Genomic DNA, 18,761 nt, shown 5'->3' with positions numbered 1-18,761 from the left:
TCACACTTAGAGCCTGGTGGTACAGATGCATTTCTCTTCAAACAATCATAGTTTGTAGTGTACATAGATTTGCAAAATAAGGGGATAAAGGAATAGTTCTGAACTTCGTTTTATGATTTATCTCATGGTTACTGTGAAATTGTGTGAATGCATCAATGCAGTGCATGTTAACTCAGCTTGCAGAGCTTGGATTCATTGAATGAGTTTACCAAAAAATGTAAATATTGCAGAATCTACAGCAATACAGCAGGGGTAGTCAACCTTTTTATACCTACCGCCCACTTTTGCATCTCTGTTAGTAGTAAAATTTTCTAACTGCCCACTGGTTTAGGGGGAGGTGCACGAGCTATTCTGGGATGAGGCTCTTTTGTTTGTGGTCGCACTATAGCGCCATTTAGTTTCACTTACGTAACGTGAACTAAACTTATGCGTGGGCGATACAAATAGTATATTTTCAAAAATTTAAATTGTCACAGGGAATTTTATGAAAACCTAATGAAAATGTTTTTAAATAATGCTGTGAATTTTTTTTAAAAAGTCAATTAAATTAAAAAAAGGAAAGTGCTTCAGTATTCGCCTGGTCCGCCAGTTGCGCCCCTTTCTAGACCGGGATGCCTTATGCACAGTCACTCACGCCCTCGTCACTTCTCGCCTGGACTACTGTAACGCTCTCTACATGGGGCTCCCCTTGAGGTGCACCTGGAGACTTCAGTTAGTTCAGAATGCAGCCGCACGGGTGATAGAGGGAGCCACATATAACACCGATCCTGCGCAGGCTGCACTGGCTACCTGTGGTTTTCCGAGTGCACTTCAAGGTGTTGGTTACCACCTTTAAAGCGCTCCATGGCATAGGACCGGGATATCTTCGGGACCGCCTTCTGTTACCATATGCCTCCCACCGGCCGGTACGCTCCCATAGAGAGGGCCTTCTCAGGGTGCCATCAGCCAAACAGTGTAGGCTGGCGACCCCCAGGGGGAGAGCCTTCTCGGTGGGGGCACCTACTCTCTGGAATGAGCTTCCCCCAGGACTTCGACAACTTCCGGACCTCCGGACCTTTCGCCGCGAGCTTAAAACATATTTATTCTTCCGAGCAGGACTGGCTTAATAGGGTTTTTAAACATGGATTTTATTGGGGTTTATTTTATATTTTGTATTGTATTTTAAATTTAGGCTTTATTGAATAAGTTTTTTAAATAGTGTTTTTATTGTAATGTATTGTATTATTTTATCTGCCTGTTCACCGCCCTGAGTCCTTTGGGAGAAGGGCGGTATAAAAATTAAATAATAATAATAATAATAATAATAATAATAATAATAATAATAATAATAATAATAATAATAATAATTATCATCATCATCATCATTATTATTATTATTATCATTATTATTATTATTATTATTATTATTATTATTATTATTATTATTATTGGACAAAACCCCTACCGCCCACCATGAAAGCTGGAACGCCCACTAGTGGGTGGTAGGGACCAGGTTGACTACCACTGATCTACAGCCTCATGCTATATAACTAAGATCCATTTCATGCTGAATAAACTAAATTATTAATGTATCTTAAATAGAAAACTATCTTTAGATAGATTTTTACTCCAAAAGCATTTATTAAAATATATTTGATAAAAATAAAAAAAATTCCATTTAAATAAAAAAAATCTGATTTTTATCCACCCTGAAGAAAACTAAAATATTTTGGGGGGTTTCTCTTTCAGTAGCTGAAGTTTCCATGAAAGCCAACATGTGGAAAAGGCGATTAATCTCACTTTCTCCAGAGGCAAAGCCACAACTGAAGTGCTCCTACCAAAAATTGCTTTTAAGTCTAAAAATAGGAGATGTATCTTCTGCCTTCTAATCTTATCTAAATGATTAGGCACAGGGCAGGGAAAAAGGTATAAAACAGACTTCAGTTTTAGAATACTACAGCAAAGAGATGTCAAATTTTCAAGAATGCAGTTTCAGGCTCTGCAGTTTGTACTTTTATAAACATACATCCAATATAATATTAAACTTTGTATATTTATTTATTTGTGCTTTTCTGTTTCAACTCCTACCCTCAAAACGACGCTATAGAGCACTGCACACCAGAACAACTAGACACAAGAACAGTTTTTTCCCGAAGGCCATCACTCTGCTAAACAAATAATTCCCTCAACACTGTCAGACTATTTACTGAATCTGCACTACTATTAATCGTTTCATAGTTCCCATCACCAATCTCCTTCCACTTATGACTGTATGACTATAACTTGTTGCTGGCAATCCTTATGATTTATATTGATATATTGATCATCAATTGTGTTGTAAATGTTGTATCTTGATGAACGTATCTTTTCTTTTATGTACACTGAGAGCATATGCACCAAGACAAATTCCTTGTGTGTCCAATCACACTTGGCCAATAAAATTCTATTCTATTCTAGTCAGTAGTGCCTCCTGGTGATTGCCTGGACATGTTTCCCTGGCAAGATTTCACAAGTTATTTGCCACTGTGTTTTACCTAAGGCTTGCTATGTGTCACTAGCCTCAAGTACTAAATTGTTAGAAATTATACTATCTTCTGATCGCAACTAGTTTGAGATAATATTGTATGCAACAGCAGTGGGTCCTTGAAAAGTGCCTACACACCTAAACAAAAAAACAAATGAAAGTCTACAAGAAAACAATGTGAGGGAGTGAAAACAAAGAGTCTACAGTTACCTTCCTCAAATGCACCACCCTTGAAAAAAATGCACCCCATGTGATCCCATTTTTAGGTGGGCACGTCCACTCACAATCTAGTATAATAGTATAGTATAATTTCTAACAATTTATGGATAACCCTGAACATCTCCAAGGGCAGCATGCATTGTATTCCCAAATTCTTTAAGCAGCAATATTTCTGACTAAATATAGCTTAATGGAAAGCATGGACGTATCAGAACACCTCGGGAAATAATTTATCTTTACAATTCAACTGTTAGTCTGTATACTTAAGTAACATGTCATGATGAGCTTTAGAAAAAAGGCCTTGTAATGCATGACATATTTTATCTATCTACCATTGTAACCCTTGCTTTACCATATTTTAAGGTGTACCTGTCATATTTTTTTTTACAATATCAAAAAAATTGAACTTTCAATGTTTGTATATATTAAGTTGAATTAAGATTTCAATGACCATTTCAAGTGCAAAAACACAACAATTACTCATATAAATAAACTAAGGCTGCAATATTTTATTGCGATGAAATACTTTTAAAATATGCAAGTGTTAAAATCCAAGTAACTTCAGTGAAGTATATATGCAAGTAAACCTGCTTTAGTTTGACATGCAAAAAGATTTTTTAAGCAAAATCATAAGAACAACCCAAGGAGGCTGAAGGTTACATTCAATTTTCTTCTCCAAGTATAAATAAGTTCACAGTTTGAAGCATTAATTTAGATATTTAATGGCTACTTCTTTAAATGTAAAACCTATAAATGAGCTGTCAATTATGTCTTTTTCACATTCAACATAAAAAACGAAAAGAGCAAGAAAATGTGTCTTAAGAAAAAGCTGCAGTTAAAGTTATCATATAGTATATATTTTGGAACAAATTGTGTTCTTTAAATATTGACCTTTGGAATCACGCTTTTAGTTTAGGATCCTCAATACACTAAATTCAATAAATTAGGTAATTGGCATTCAATAAATGTAATCTATTAATCAATCATATATATGGTAATATATATTCCAGTCTTTCAGTCACTGCTGACTCCTGATGACTGCTTGATCTAATTCCTAAAGTTACCTTGGCACAGTTTTGCATGCCATTGCCTCCTTCCTAGGGCTAAGAGAGAATGACTGGCCCAAGGTTACCCTTCTGGTTTCATGTCCAAAGCAGAACAAGACTCAGTCACTTGATGCCTTGACTACTACGCATTCTAGTCAATAAAATTTAACTTTACAGGCTCTAATTATTTTAAGTGTGATGGATTTCTGACAGTGCTGTCAAAATGTAGGCGCTCCTAGATAAAATTGTCAAAACTCCCTCTCTCTGCAGATTCTCAGTGGAAAAATTACACTGGGAAAAAAAGTGAAAAAAGACTATTCTCTGTTATCTATTCTAGTCATAAAACATTGAACCAAAAGCTATTGCACCAAGGAGAGGAGAAAATTTGTGCTTGGTAGACATCACAAGATTCAAGAATACAACTCCTTAGCAAATTAATATGGCTTATATTTTCATTCAAAATCCATTTCAAAAATGTTATTTTTCTCCATATTTGCTTTAAAATAACTTCACATTGATAGTATATACTGTGTTTCCCCGAAAATAAGACCCCGTCTTATATTTTTTTGAACCCCAAAATAAGCAATTGGCCTTATTTTCGGGGAGGTCTTATTATTTTGGGGCATGTGGAGCAAGACGGGGCTCTCTTGCCAATTTACCTGATTTCCAGCTCTGTCTTCCTAACCCTAACCAGAGGAAATAGTGGGGACTGGCTGCACGTTTTGGGGAGGGCTTATTTTTGGGGAAACAGGTTATAACTATGTATAAAGAAAATAGCTATGAATAAAATGAAATATGTGCCTAAGGTTGAGCAGGAAAACAAGTTTAAATAAACAAAACCACCAACATTCATTTATTTATGGTCCATGACCAAGTCACAAAATTTAAAATATAGCACATAATAGTTTGCATATATAATAATAATACATATGTAAGAGAAAGTACCCTATAAAATTACCGACTCCATGGTGGCACCAAACCCAACTGTACAGATCATGGGTCCTCAAGCTACGGCCCGCCGAAGCCATTCATCTGGCCCGCGCAGGACCACAAGGTTGCCCCGCCCACATCGCCCAACCCACCCTTCAGTGCAGAACTTGCCTTCGGGAGCCCTGCAGGCTGGAACTAAAAGGTAAACCCAACAATTTTGGCCTGCAGAATGCTTCTGGCGGTGGGGGGAGAGGTGAAAGGAGGCCATAAAAATTGGCGGAAATGGCCTGTTTTTGGCCAAAAAATGAGCTGTTTTTGCCTGGTTTTGGCCTGCAGAATGCTTCTGGAGGTGAGAGGGAATGAAAGGCGGCCAAAAAAACCAGGCAAAAACAGCCTATTTTTAGCCAAAAAATGAGCCGTTTTTGCCTATTTTTGGCCTGCAGAATGCTTCTGGAGGTGGGAGGGTGACAAACAGGGTGCACAGATGCCCCAGGGCAAAAAATGGGCGAAAACAGCCCGTTTTTCACCTCCCCCGCCCCCAGAAGATAGAAAGAGACAGAGGGAGAGAGAGAGAAAGAGAGATGGAGAAAGAGAGAGACAGAGAGGGAGAGAGAGAGAGAGAGAGAGAAAGAGAGGAGAGAGGAGTAAGAGAGAGAGAGAGAGATTGATTTCTGAAGCTCCTTGGGGCTGAGAAGAATTGCTGAAAACTGAGTTTCCTGTAGTGGACCACTAGACTCCTAAACAACTGAAAAAATGATGTAGTAAAAAGAAAAAGCAACCAAAAGAGCAACATGGAAACAAAAGCAAATAAAACACCCCCAAGAGCAAAACAAATTAAAGTTTAATTTGTGTGCATTGTTCAATGGACTGTTAAATTGGCCACACCCACCTAGTCACATGACCACCTAGCCATGCCCACCCAGACGATCCACCCCCCAGCAGTCTAAGGGACCGTGAATTGGCCCCTTGTTTAAAAAGTCTGAGGACTCCTGGTCCGGATGGATGATAAGAATTTCATGCAAGTTATTCATTTCTTTTTTTCCTACCCATGTTCAAGCAGTAAACAAATATCAAGATACAGAAATTAATTCAGCATTATATATAAAATAAATGCTTGCGTTATCTTATTTTACTAAAAGTGTAACTACCTTCTTCTAAAGCTAGAAACACTTTTCCAGTTAAAACATATAGCTTTCCACTTTAAGTTTAGTTGAAGACTTTCTGGCTTACTAGAATGTTAGAGCAGAAAAAGGAGTGACAGGAAGGTAGAGTACATAAGAAATAAAAATTAGGGTTGTTGTTTTTTTACTCCTTTACTTTTCTGCATTTTTCCCCTTTGTATTGGGTCTTTGCCTCAGCTAGATTGCAAGAAATCAACAAATTAAAGTTTAATACCTTTTAAATAAAACAACCCTCTTTGTTTCATGGGACATTTTATCACTTCAATATTTGTCTCTAAAGGTATTAAGAGATATTTAGATACTTGTCTTTAAAGGTATTCAAAGTATACAGTGCTGTGCATGTATAGCACTGTATTTCTCTACCTCACTTAAACATTCCGTTTTAAAGTTGATCTTGGTGTTTTATAATCTTAACTCTATAAAAATAACCTGTTGGGAAGCTTCAGAATAAGCCAAAATCTAAACCACAATTAGAAATTGTCCACTTCCAGATACATTAAAACTAAAAGGTGATCATGACTGTATTTTCCAATATCGTGTTTTATGTGAGCAGACGCTACAAATGGGTAATAGTGGAGTTACAGTGCACGCCAGATGCTTCTGCAAATCTAATGCAACAGAAGGAGGAGTTCCTGCCAAATAATTCAAAGTTGGCAGTACATCCTCAAGTCTTTCACTATCTCCTTGCCTGAAGAACTAAAGCAGCTGAAGCAATGTCTGCTTATGATCGGCTGGCAACAGCTGAAATACCAACAACCATACTGATCTACTATTTCAACTTGCATCAGCAAGAAGTGGGGGCTGGTGAGGATCAGCATCCCTTGAAAGTGTTATTCGGTTTTAATTTTTTTTTATTGCTAATTCGCAGCATGCCTTTGATTGGGGTTCTAAAACAAATGCTTTCTGTATCAATATAGTGACAAATCTTAGCAATCTATTTTTTTCCTACCAGTTAATAGCTTCTCTTTTTCTCCCATAATCTTTAACTAATATTTAATCAGTTAAGAAGTGAAACATTATTTTCCACAATTAATACAACAAACAAAACCTCACTAAAATGAGTAACACTGAAGTGGATATTAATTTTTCATTAATCTATTAAAACCTACTCTCATATATCTTTAGATACGTGAATTGGAAGCACAATCCCAATATTTGTATGCTGGGTTTTGTTTGATTCTGGCTTAACAAAGGGAATGAACCTGGTTATTGTGATAGTTTGTACTCTAAATGAAGTTAAGTATGATTGCCTTCTTTATTGTTTTATGAATAGCTATCCTAATCAATATTTTATGCAGGCACTTGTTGCAGTTACAGAAGAAATAAACATCTACACAGAATTTAAAATGTGACTAATCCTCAAATCAGTCCATCATATCTTAATTTAAGATACCAGAAAGTTATAAATTCCAAAATGTTCATTAACAATTTAACTGCAGCTAATTTTGTGTTATTAATATGAAAACTAGGGCATTTTAACTAAGTAAAGAAATTTCAGTAGTGTATCTAAATTCATACTAGATAGGCTATGTGTTTTATACACTAATTATCTTCTAGATTAGAACCTTCAAATGAAAATATTTTTTTGTCACTACGGTAACGGTCATACTAATAAAATTATCTCAAATGTGATGTTGAAAAATCAGGACTCTAGGTGAATTCTACACGAGATTCTGTAATAAAGATGCTATCATTGAGAATACAGTATGTATTTTCTACATTGACAGAAAGGAGCCCTATCTGATTTCCCTGTGCATTGTGCTGATAAGAGAAAAGGCATTTGCTAGGGCAGCTTTAACATAAGTAATTTAGGGTTTAAAACTAAATTAAAAAACTAAACTAAAAAAAATGGAGACAAAATAAATATTTTAGCATGAGTGCAGTATGCTCCTTCCAATAATTTATTTAGTATGAAATGATATTTCCCGCCTTTTTTTCAGTAGATTCTGTTTTGTGGTAAAATCTTTGTTACTCTGAAGTCTGTCAAAGTCTGTTAATATTATTACTACTAATAAATACTATTAAATAGTATATCAGTTTATTGGCACCCACGGCAAGCAACAGAATAATTGATTGAAAAACGGTGAATTTGAAATGGATATCCCCTTACTTTTACTGGTAGAAAATGTAAATGAAATCTTTTATATTATAATGGTTGTCATTTACAGATCTATGAACAAAGAAAGCACAAGAAAGCAATGTTTTATTTTTAATCCAAGAAACTTTATTCTTTTGATCCTGTTCAATGCTGCTTTTCAGCTGTTTGGGGTCCATGCTGGACAACTGTATGCACTTCTCACCAATCAAACGCTCTACAACCAGATGATCCAGACTAGTTTATAATGTGTTTTAATACTGATGCTGCCAAAATTGTACGGAGCAATATTATTTAAATCTCAGATTATTTTCTGTACGTAGTGTCTAAAATTGGTGGTATGGATAACTTTTTATTAAACGCTTGCTTACAGTTTTCCAGTGTTTTATGGAAAGGAGATAATGTGCCCTTTTCACCTAAAGTTTTCCCCTCGTAGCTGTAACAGCGCTTGCATTTTGAGGAGGTAACTATTACCACACATTCTTTTGTGGTTTCAGGTTGTTAGTTCCTGTATGAATGTTTGCTCTTTCAAGAGAATAAATTAGAAAAATGACTTCTTTTCCATTTACAGATATAGTAAGATCAACTTCATCCTATAAAAAGTCTGGCTATGAGCGCACGCGCACATACACACACACACACACACACACGTGTATGCTAACCAGGAAGATGAGACACATTACTAACCAGCATTCAACCAGTGTGCTAGATTATAATCCATAACCTTCATTGAAGAGGCCTTCATCAATCCCGATTTGGACTGATAATAGATTGTATATATATATACATTTACATATGCACAAATTATTATACAAATACACACACGAATATGAACTTCAAAGTGAGGTAGATTACAAATAACTGCTTAAGACATTTGGATGACTTGTTCTTAAATCTTTCTAGCAAAGCTTGTTTTCTTGTTTTTGAATTTTAAAAATGTAGCAACTGCACATCTCTACAGGTATTTTCTGGGCACCAGTTTGGTGTGGTTGTTAAAGGCACTGGGCTAAAAATGAGAGGTTGAGAGTTTTAATCCTATGCTAGGCACAAATCCAGCTTTGACTCACATGCAAGAAGCCAATAGAAAGAGAGATTCCTAACTTTACATTCCTCTGTTCTCTGCCAAAACATGTGACTTGTTACTTCTACTTGTTTCTTCCTATTGCGCTGAGTGATGTTAATCACAATCCATGCCAACTATATCTAGCATTCTGCTGCATTTATAAAACCAAATCTATCTTGGTTTCTTTTTAAGCTTCTGAAAGAGGCATCTGATCAAGATGTGGAAGACCATACACAGCATAGAGAAATAGAAAGAAATTGCTGCCCTTTCTCAAAACACTTCCATGAATAAAGCTAATTATAGTCCTTGACTTATAACAGAGCCCAAAATTTCTGTTGCTAAGCAAGACAGTTAAGTGAGTTGTGCCCCATTTTATAACCTTTTCTGCCACAATTGTTAAGAGAGTCACTGCAGTTATTAAGTGAATCATGCAGTTGTTGAGCAAATCTGGCTTCCCCCATTCAGTCTGCTTGTGAAAAGCTAGCTGGGAAGGTTATGAATGGTGAGCACAGAACTCCAGGACACTGCAACCATCATAAATACACATGCTGGTTGCAGACTGCTTGAATTTTGATCACATGACCATACAGATGCTGCAATTGTCATAAGTGTAAAAACTGGTCAATAAGTCACTTTTCAGTGTCACTGTAATTTTAAAAGGTACTAAACGAATTGTTGTAAATCGAGGGCAACTTGTATAAGGTAACTCACAACAGCCAAAAAAGTACTTATTCAAAGAGCCATGTAATTAATTTACAGAGGATATCGTGATATCTACCAACTTCAAAGGCTTTAAAATATTATTCAATAAATTCATGGAGGACGAGTCTATCAAGAGATACTATGATGGAAGACATAATTCAACACAAGTTGGGAGTGCCCATGGTAGAAGTGGAATTTCTTTCTCCACCACCTGGCTAAAAGCATCCCTAAGGCATCATCACAGCTGCTCTAACATATGAAATGGAATAATATTCAATGCTTGTCCTTCTGTTTTTGTTTGTCAGCCACCCAGAGTCGTGGTTAGTGAAATGGGAGGCATATAAATTTAATAAAATGAATAAATATAGAACTAGGACAGACCCTCATGTTTTTATGTTCTCTGGGCATAGAATACAGATCCAATTTAAAATTAACAAGAACAGTTGTTTGTTTAAAAAAAAAAGGCAGTTTGCAACCCAACTATATCATAGCTTTCAGATCACTATGGTTGAAATATTCTATTCAATGCTATCCACAAAGGGACAGGTTACTAGTCTTTGCTTCCAAAGGTAAGGGCAAATAGCATCATACGTCAAGTATTACGAAATTCAAAGCAAGTCCAACTTAATGATTTCATTTCTGTAAGAGTTGTAACAACACTGTAACAAATCTTCCATTAATCTCTGTTCAAGGAAACATGACTGAAAATGAAACAAATGAAGGTATACTAATATGACTGGGCTTTCAGTCACTTTTGCCAGAATTTTTAGCACTCCAGGCTGAATCTCATAAATAACTAGAAACATATATAATGACATAATTAATATATGATAAATTGATTCATAACTTGTTAAGCTTACTTACAACAAGCAGGTAGTTATGAAGACACTTACACAAACTCTGGGAGCATATTAAAAATTCTCCCACACAGTAGGTGTAAGATTGCTGCAGTTCAATGTTTGTTTTCAACTGCCACTATATTTTACTCATTCATTGGATACTATGCCAGATACACTTCTAAATCAGACAGTCAACCACATGTAGTACATTTCAGCAAGTGTTATTTAAGGAAAACTCAGGAAGCAATAATATATCATAACAAGCTTGTTCCAACCATTAGCAAGAATTAGGAATGAGGAAGATAAAATAAACAAGTGTACTGATTATACTATAATCAAATCTTTCTACTGTAATCGTACATGCATTTATTACAAATTGGCTGTATGTTTTAAATAAAATACTTAACAGACAGCAGATACTCTGTCAACTGATAAACTTACAGTTCCCGCAGAATAGGAAGAAAATAGGTTTCATTTATACCTTTTACACTAAGTTTACAGTCAGTTAATCTATTCCAGCCATTGATCTGTTCAAAGAACTTTCCTTGAATCGGGGAACTGCCTGGACTTTATCACAGCTCATATCAAAACCACAGTTTGTAGGCTTCTGTGAAGCCTCAAGAGGAAGTGGATTTTCAATCAATGCTTCCCCGATACACCATCCTCTTGAGATGTGCTATGGAAAATGAAGTAGCACTTCACTCTGAGCATCACATCAGGACATCTGTGTTGTGTAAAACATAGCTTTGCTGGCCTCCAGGCACTCTCCTCCACCTGCTTTGAATAGAAGTGTAGAGCAGAGCACCTAGCTTATCTACATCATGGCCTCAGCTGTTAAGTGGATCATTCCAGGTTAAGGTGGTGGACTGACTTTAGAATACACCTAGGCCTGTGATGGCAAACCTGTGGCATGCATGCCAGAGGTGGTAAGAAGATCCCTCTCTTTGGGCATGCACTCTGTCGCCAGCTGGTCTTCTGGTTTCTGGCCAGCTGGTCTTTGCGGGCACCGGAGTGCTGGAAAACAGCCTGAAAACGGCCTGAAAACAGGCCATAAACAGCTAAAAAAACAGGCCGTTTTTCCGGGACTTTTTCAGGCCATTTTTTTGGGTTGTTTTCAGGCTGTTTTCTGGGCCATTTCCAGGCCATTTTTGGCCTGAAAAATGGCACAAAAACAGCCCGAAAAATGCCCCCAAAGCAGCTTGAAAATGGCCCAAAAAACAGCCCCCCAAAAGGCCAAAAAACAGGCCAGCTGGTTTTCAGGTTTCCGGCGCTGCGGCACGTATACCTGCACACACGTTCTGGTTTGGGCGCACAGTGCCGAAAATGTTCCCCATTACTGACCTAGGCCCTTGTACTACTCTCCTCTTAGCTATAGAAGATCAATGTTACTGAGTTTGAATCAGTTACCATTTCTCAGATAAGCTATTGGGAAAGAGGAGGAGGAGGAAGCAAGCATGTATATACCGCCTGGTTCTCCTAAATAAAATAAAAAAAGACAAGCGCCTGGGATGTAATGTTAACAAGTAATTACTGTAGGAGGGAATCACACTTTATACAGCCCTAACAATCTGGACGTATGAATAGCAACTTCTCCTGCAAAGCAAGAACTGTAGCAGCAACATATATGACTAATAGGCTCTCTGTACTGTGTCTTTTGTGGCCAATTCCCAGAGCCCAGAATTCTGCCTCTTCTGCCCCCCCCCACCCCCCCAGGAACACGCATACTTATTTTCAAAGGCCCAAAGGTCAGGCAGCAGTATCACAACACTTGATAAAAGGACAAACTTTTTCCACTCTAGTTACTGCAGAACAACTATTCATATGACAGCACATTGTCATTTGTAGATATTTACTGGAATACAATTTATTCCAGCTAATTCAAACTGTCTTTTCCTATCCTTTTGCGCTGAAGTTTACATTCATGTTATTGAATCAGCTGAATCATTTTTAAAAAAAAACAAGTTAAAGCAGAACACTGTTGCTAAAGCTTTGATGGACTATCCATAATTTCCTAAAGAATCCCAAATTATAGTGTAATTTTATTTATTCATTAATCTCCAATTTTGTCAACACCAGCCATCAGACCGAAAACATAATTTAGTATAAAACAGGGAAGGAAAATTAACTTCTCCTTCATAGTCTTCAAGTTTCAGCACATATGCTGTGTAAGTTGCAAAAATTCAGAACATTTTGTTATACACTTGAGCCATAATGGAGACATAAATTATCAACTGCTAACAGTATAATCAGCACCAAGAAAAAAGCCTATGAAGAAAAGAAATGTATAAGGAATGGACATGAGGAATGAAGAACTTGAACAAAGGTGGAAATCTGAGGAGAGAACTATTTCAGAGTAATTTGTAATGGAGGTATAAATAAAGGCATATTCAACTAAACATAAATCATGTGAAGCAACAATTAGTCTTGCAGTTCTGGACATTTTTCAGCTTGCTGTAAAAATGGAGGATTGCAAGGAGAGAAGCAATAACAGAGGAGAGGAACTGTTACAATTTTTGCTGTCGCTTTTATCAGCTAGCCCAGGCCTCTCTTGAAGGAACTCATTTGAAGCAACTGCCATATAAATAGCAGCTGGCCTACCAGCGATAGAGGTCACTTCAGATTTACCTGCAGTAGCAGGAATTAAAACGATTTGCAGTTTCCAGCATGATCTCTGTAATAAGACAAACATTTAGCTGCATTTTAGATTTACATGATAGTTTAAACCATTGTATTGTTTACTCAAGGTCATTATATCTGAAGTTGTAGTGTAGCGCCTATCTTTTAATTGTGATCAGCAGATATCCATGCTAGCCATTTTAAGACTCATATTAAGAATTAGTGCCTAAATTCTCTACATCTTCCTAACAGGGTCCATTCTGGTTAATTGGTTAATGAGAATAAGCCAACTTCAATTTATGGTTTTGAAGCAAGCATATTTCCATTAATAATTGTGGTTAAGCAATATTTGCTAGAATTAAAGAACATACTGTAACAAGTTACAAGACATCTAAGTAAAATGTAACATTATAATATTTCTCCTTTGCAAGAACAAATGGAAGAATTCTCACTTAATAATCAGGGGTTTTCCATAACAACAGGTTGCTAATATCATAATATCCCAGCAGAATGGTCAATAGAGTACTCAGCATCATAACCAAAGACATTTGACATTTACTATATTTGGAAAAATTGTAGGCAGTTGTAACATACAATTAAATATGCACAAAGTGAGGAAGCTCTGGAACTCAAGATAACGCTCCCTTGTTTCCTCAAGTATAAAGTCAGTGACAAACTATGTACATTTGACCAAATAGCTATGATATACAGAATCATTAAGAATAAAATAATAAAATTATGTACATATTAATCTTCAAAGGTTTCAGGCATAAGAAGTATGAAACTTTATACTTTGTGCCTTAATATACCAGTAATCATTCTAATGTTTAAACGTTCACATGTCATTGTCAGTTCTTTCAGAAATACTTTCTGAAAGTAATAATTTCTATTATTTCAGAAATAATGAAGAAACCATAGATCTGAATGCTGTACTATTATACTAAAGGAAAAGACATGTCTTCAATCCTTAAACGACTGACTGGAGAACAAGGAACTTCACTTAGATCATAAGCCTAAATTTCTTAAACAGTTAAAGAGTTTCAGACAGATAGCAGTAATGAAAGCAGTGTTAAAATATGACTCTCAGATCAGACTCTCAAGTGCTCAAAAAAAAAAAAAATCACACCCACCTTCTATATTTAATCCACCTGCTACACGGATCCAAATTAAAAATGCTATTGAACATATCTCATCATGTCACCTCACCTATTTCCATTTCCAGATGCTACTTGTCTGCTCTTCCCTACCCCTTTTCCCATTTTTTCAAATGCAGAACAAACATTAGCCAATAGCAGCAAGCAAAGCATTCATATCCTTATAACCATTTTACACTGAGCAATTCCACTTTGCAAAGTCATTTGCCAAGTAGTCCAACACATTTGCTTCCAGGGCTCATCTTATTACATTCATGTTAGATATTTCCAAGACATGTTTTATAATTCATAATCATTGGATAACCATTTTTTTATTTTACTCATACTTCACTCATCAATAGATATGCAAAATTAATCTTAGAGCCATTGCATTTTCACATTATAATCTTCCCCAAGCCACTTGTTTTAATACTGGTTATCTTCCCCAAACTTGTGTTTCCATTATTCATAGTAACAAAAATATGTTAATCCCACTGTTATTAAGCTTTAGATATTACAATTCCATCATAACTATAATCTAAAATAAATACAAGTCTATTGTTGCTGGCTCATAATACTAAATTAAATTATTTTTCTTCAACTTTGATATGAACAGCAACTAGCCTGAAGATGAGTAAAAAGGAAATCATATAATTTTCAACACAGAAAAATGGTGAACATTTTAGGACAATTTTGGTTAATTTTTAAAAATGCTACCATTTCTTTTAAATATTCATATTAAAAAGAATTAACTATTAAAATATACTTTTACATTTTCTTAAGAAATATGACAACCTATGCCTCGCCATTTGATGAATCAAAATACACCATAATCTGGAACTGTTTTATATTCTTATTCAACAAAAGGTTGACTTTATTCTTAAGATTGCCACATATTAGATACACTGTTTTGGCTGTTTAGGTTTTGAAGTAGAACATATTGAAAGGAAACAAAATTCTCTTTGTTTGGAAGAACTAGTATTATCTGGGAAGGGACATTGTTGCAATTCTGGGAAAAAATACTCCCTTCTATTCACTTCCTAGAGCTAAGTGTTTCACAAGGAAAACCTGTGAGCTAAACAGCACCCGTGGCAAGGCTTACGAGTTTTACACCATTTTTATATACTAAGCCAGAAAGACAATACCAAACTATCAACACCCATTGAAAGAAAACGCCTACTGCCATTCATTAAACACTTAATAAAGATAGATTTCTAACACGTGGGTTCTCCAATCACCAACAGGGTACCTACATAAGTAGGAACAATGTTTTGCAATGAAATAAAAAGAACCTTGTCATGTTTTTTCCTGGCAGAAAAATCAAGTCTTATTTTAAAAAAAAACACCTTAGTATAACGTTTGCTTTTGTTTTTTATTTTTAAATACTGCCAGTAAAATTGAAAAATTAAATTATTCGGCAAGCATGAGAAAATGTTTCCATGGTTGTCTTCTCCCAATAGACCAAAACAGGTATCTTTATTGATGTTACAGAATGTGGATAAATATTTCCAGCTAGTTTGCCACTCTAATCAAGGCCAGCTCAAAATTTTAAATAAAAACAAAACGAGCAATGTACTCCTCTGTTTATTTGATGAGAAAGCATCCCTTCTATTACATCTGCCATAATGTAGTAGCTCTTGAAAGCCTAAGCCCTAAACTCGAAAGATTCTCCTGCTCAATCCATTAACTGCTTCCCTGCTTATTTCACAAACATGCAAACTAAGAATTCAAAACATCCCAAACTTAGTCTCAGCATCCAGTAGTTCTATTTGACAATAGAAATTTCAAGAAGTTAAAAGAAAAAAACAGCTGGTACATCACTCCCAAATATACCATCATCACAAAACAGACCCTTCCCCAAACTGTATCGCCATTTGCTTTTTGTATTGTAGCTTTACACTTTTATACCTTTTTTTACATTATGGAATGGGGGCTGGGCTTTGGCCATTGCAAAGTTTTTGTGTGTGACTCTTCCCAACTTCATAGACAAATGAGGATGAGAGTGGAAAAAATAAGAGTATCGTCAAGAGAGCATATGGAGGAGTATATGGAGGAATTAACAGTCTGTGACAGAGAGCAAGAGTACAGCAAGAAAGAGACATCCTTCCTCCCACACCACATTTTTCCTAAAGAGCTAATACTAGGAAGATTGCCATTTACATAACTTATTCCCTCCACTTTTCTCTTACTTGCCAACCTCACTACTTCCTAAACAAAACTCTGAAAAATCAGACAAAATGGCATGAATTAAAAAAACAACAACCCAAAGCCTGCTTCTGACATCTTAATATGCTTGTAAACTGCCTTGAACATCTTGTCTTGGACAGTAAAACTAAGAAATAAAGAGATGTAGAAAATGATCTTCCTAATCTCTAAAAGATTCTACTGAAAAAGACTTGGGTAAAAGTGTAAAAAAACAAGAAAAAACCTCTCTGGTTGGATATACACAAAACACACAACCTCTGGAGAAGCACATTTCAGCCCTTATTCTTGCGACTCCACATTCAGCTAACCATACCAAAAAAAAAAAAAAGAACATCCCCCCCAAAGTGTGAAAAATCCTGAATACAGGTCAATTCAACTGCAATCCAGAATAGGAAAAAAAAAACCCATGTCTGTGTCTTATACAGAGAATAAAATACAGGTAAGTCCTCGACCTACAACCACAAAGCAGCCTTATTATTAATGTTGCTACATGAAAAATCTGCTAAGTGAGTTTTTGCCCCGTTTTACGACCTTTCTCCCCACCTTTGTTAAGCGAATCACGGCAGCCGTTAAATCAACAAGGCAGGCTGTTTAAGCGAATCTGGTTCCCCCCCCCTCCCAATTGACTTTTGCTCATCAAAAGGTCGCAAGAAGCGATCCCGTGACCCCTGCAAAACCGTCATAACCGTGAGTCGGTCGTCAAAGCATCGCCATGTAAATCACGTGACCATGGAGAGCCCCCCCCCAATGTTTGTCAAGTGTGGAAAAAACACGGTCGTTCAGTCACTTTTCTCAGTGATGTCGTAACTTCGGTCCCCCTGGAAAGGAACGGCTGTAAGTCGAGGACTACCTGTAAAAGGCACCTTAAAGGCAGGCACATTCGCATGCCTTATATGCACCCGTAAAATTCACATTCACAACCGCCTGATATTTAGATCCAGACATTTCCATTACCCCCAGCTGTTTACAAACCTGCGGGTACAGATCCACCTGGAAATATACCCCCACCCCACCCCGCAATTCCCCTTACCAATAGGGCCCTAAACCCTTCCTAACCCCGACGCCGAAGTTCCCTTCAGACGACGCCCCGGGACACGCGTGTCTGCCGTTCTGACATGCCCAGAGAGAGCATCCCCTTACCCTCCCTTTTGTCCCGGGGGCGGGAGGGGAGGAAGGAGAGGAGACGACCTTCCCTACCACCATCTCCCCACATCCCCACCCCTCACCCCCCCCAAAAAAGACACGGGTCTTGTCTGGCCATCCCCACGTCCCTTAAACGCCGCGCTATCCGGGATGGAAGCGCCGAAAAGCGCCTTGTTTTTCCATCGCAGCCTCCCCAATGAAGTTGAAGGAGGAGAACTTGATGGCTCGCTCCTCGCTTTACGACCGTGCCCCCCTCCCCTTCCCCCCAATGAGAGGCCGTTGCTCACTCCTTCCTAACTTGAGGGAAGACTTGAGGGGAGCTCAATGACCAGCTTCCCCTCCGCGCACACACGCACACACACACACACCACCACCTCCCTTTCTGAGGGGTTTTTTTTGGCGGTCCTGACTCTTCTCAGCCTCCCTCAACCCTTTGAAGCCCGGCCTCCTTCCTTCCTTCCTTCCTCTTTTCCTTCCCTCCCGGGAAAGCGGCCAGACTCACCCATCCGCCGCCGTTGCTTCTGCCGCTTCTGCCGCCGCCGCCGCCTCCTCACCGCCGTCTCCTCCGGAGACACTGACACGGGCGCATGGATATCCACGGGGCGCTATTTTTAGGCGACGCGGCCGGAACTGCTTTCGGTTCTCCTCCCGTTCGCTTGGAGCGGGGTGGGTGGATCACCGCCCTCTTTCGAGTACGTGTTCTTCCGCGGGTCTTTCTCGCCTACTTGACACCATGAAGGCGGGGAGGGGGCGGGAGGGAGTCTTTTTGGAAGAGGCCAAGGAGGCTCTTCGTTGACTTTTTTTTTCCTTTCTCTCTCTCTCTTTTTGAAAGTTTCCCCCCCCTTTTCCCCCGGTTGGAACTATATTTACTTAACAGTAGGGGAGCGGCTCAGGCTGTGACGTTGTTCGTGACGTCAGGGCGCGAAGGCCCGAGCGGATAGGGCGGTGGGCGGGAGCGGAGGCAGCAAGGATCCAATCAACGGGGGCCCTAGGGGAGAGAGGGGCGGTGGGCCAATCGTGGAAATGTTGATAGGTGGATCCCCCTTCCTTTGCTTGACAGGACGCAGCGCCAATCAGAGTGCCGTA

At 37.9% G+C, this 18,761-nt stretch overlaps 1 protein-coding gene across 8 annotated transcripts in view; it reads right to left on the bottom strand.

Moving 5' to 3' along the window:
* Nucleotides 1–18,323, bottom strand: part of MEF2A (myocyte enhancer factor 2A) — a 95,092-nt gene extending 76,769 nt beyond the window's left edge. For 3 of the 8 annotated variants that reach the window (XM_058156833.1, XM_058156840.1, XM_058156837.1), the window contains exon 1: nucleotides 18,178–18,320. The gene's annotated coding sequence lies outside the window, so the exon portion shown is untranslated. Of the gene's footprint in view, nucleotides 1–18,177 lie in introns of all 8 variants that reach the window. The other 5 variants (XM_058156835.1, XM_058156832.1, XM_058156836.1 and 2 more) reach the window with 5 other exon arrangements.
* Nucleotides 18,324–18,761: the final 438 nt, after the last annotated feature.

This window comes from Ahaetulla prasina, chromosome 13 (genome assembly GCF_028640845.1).
Source record: "Ahaetulla prasina isolate Xishuangbanna chromosome 13, ASM2864084v1, whole genome shotgun sequence".
Classification (NCBI taxonomy): domain Eukaryota; kingdom Metazoa; phylum Chordata; class Lepidosauria; order Squamata; family Colubridae; genus Ahaetulla; species Ahaetulla prasina.
Note: the sequence above shows the minus strand (reverse complement) of the source record. Positions and strands in the feature narration are given on the sequence as shown.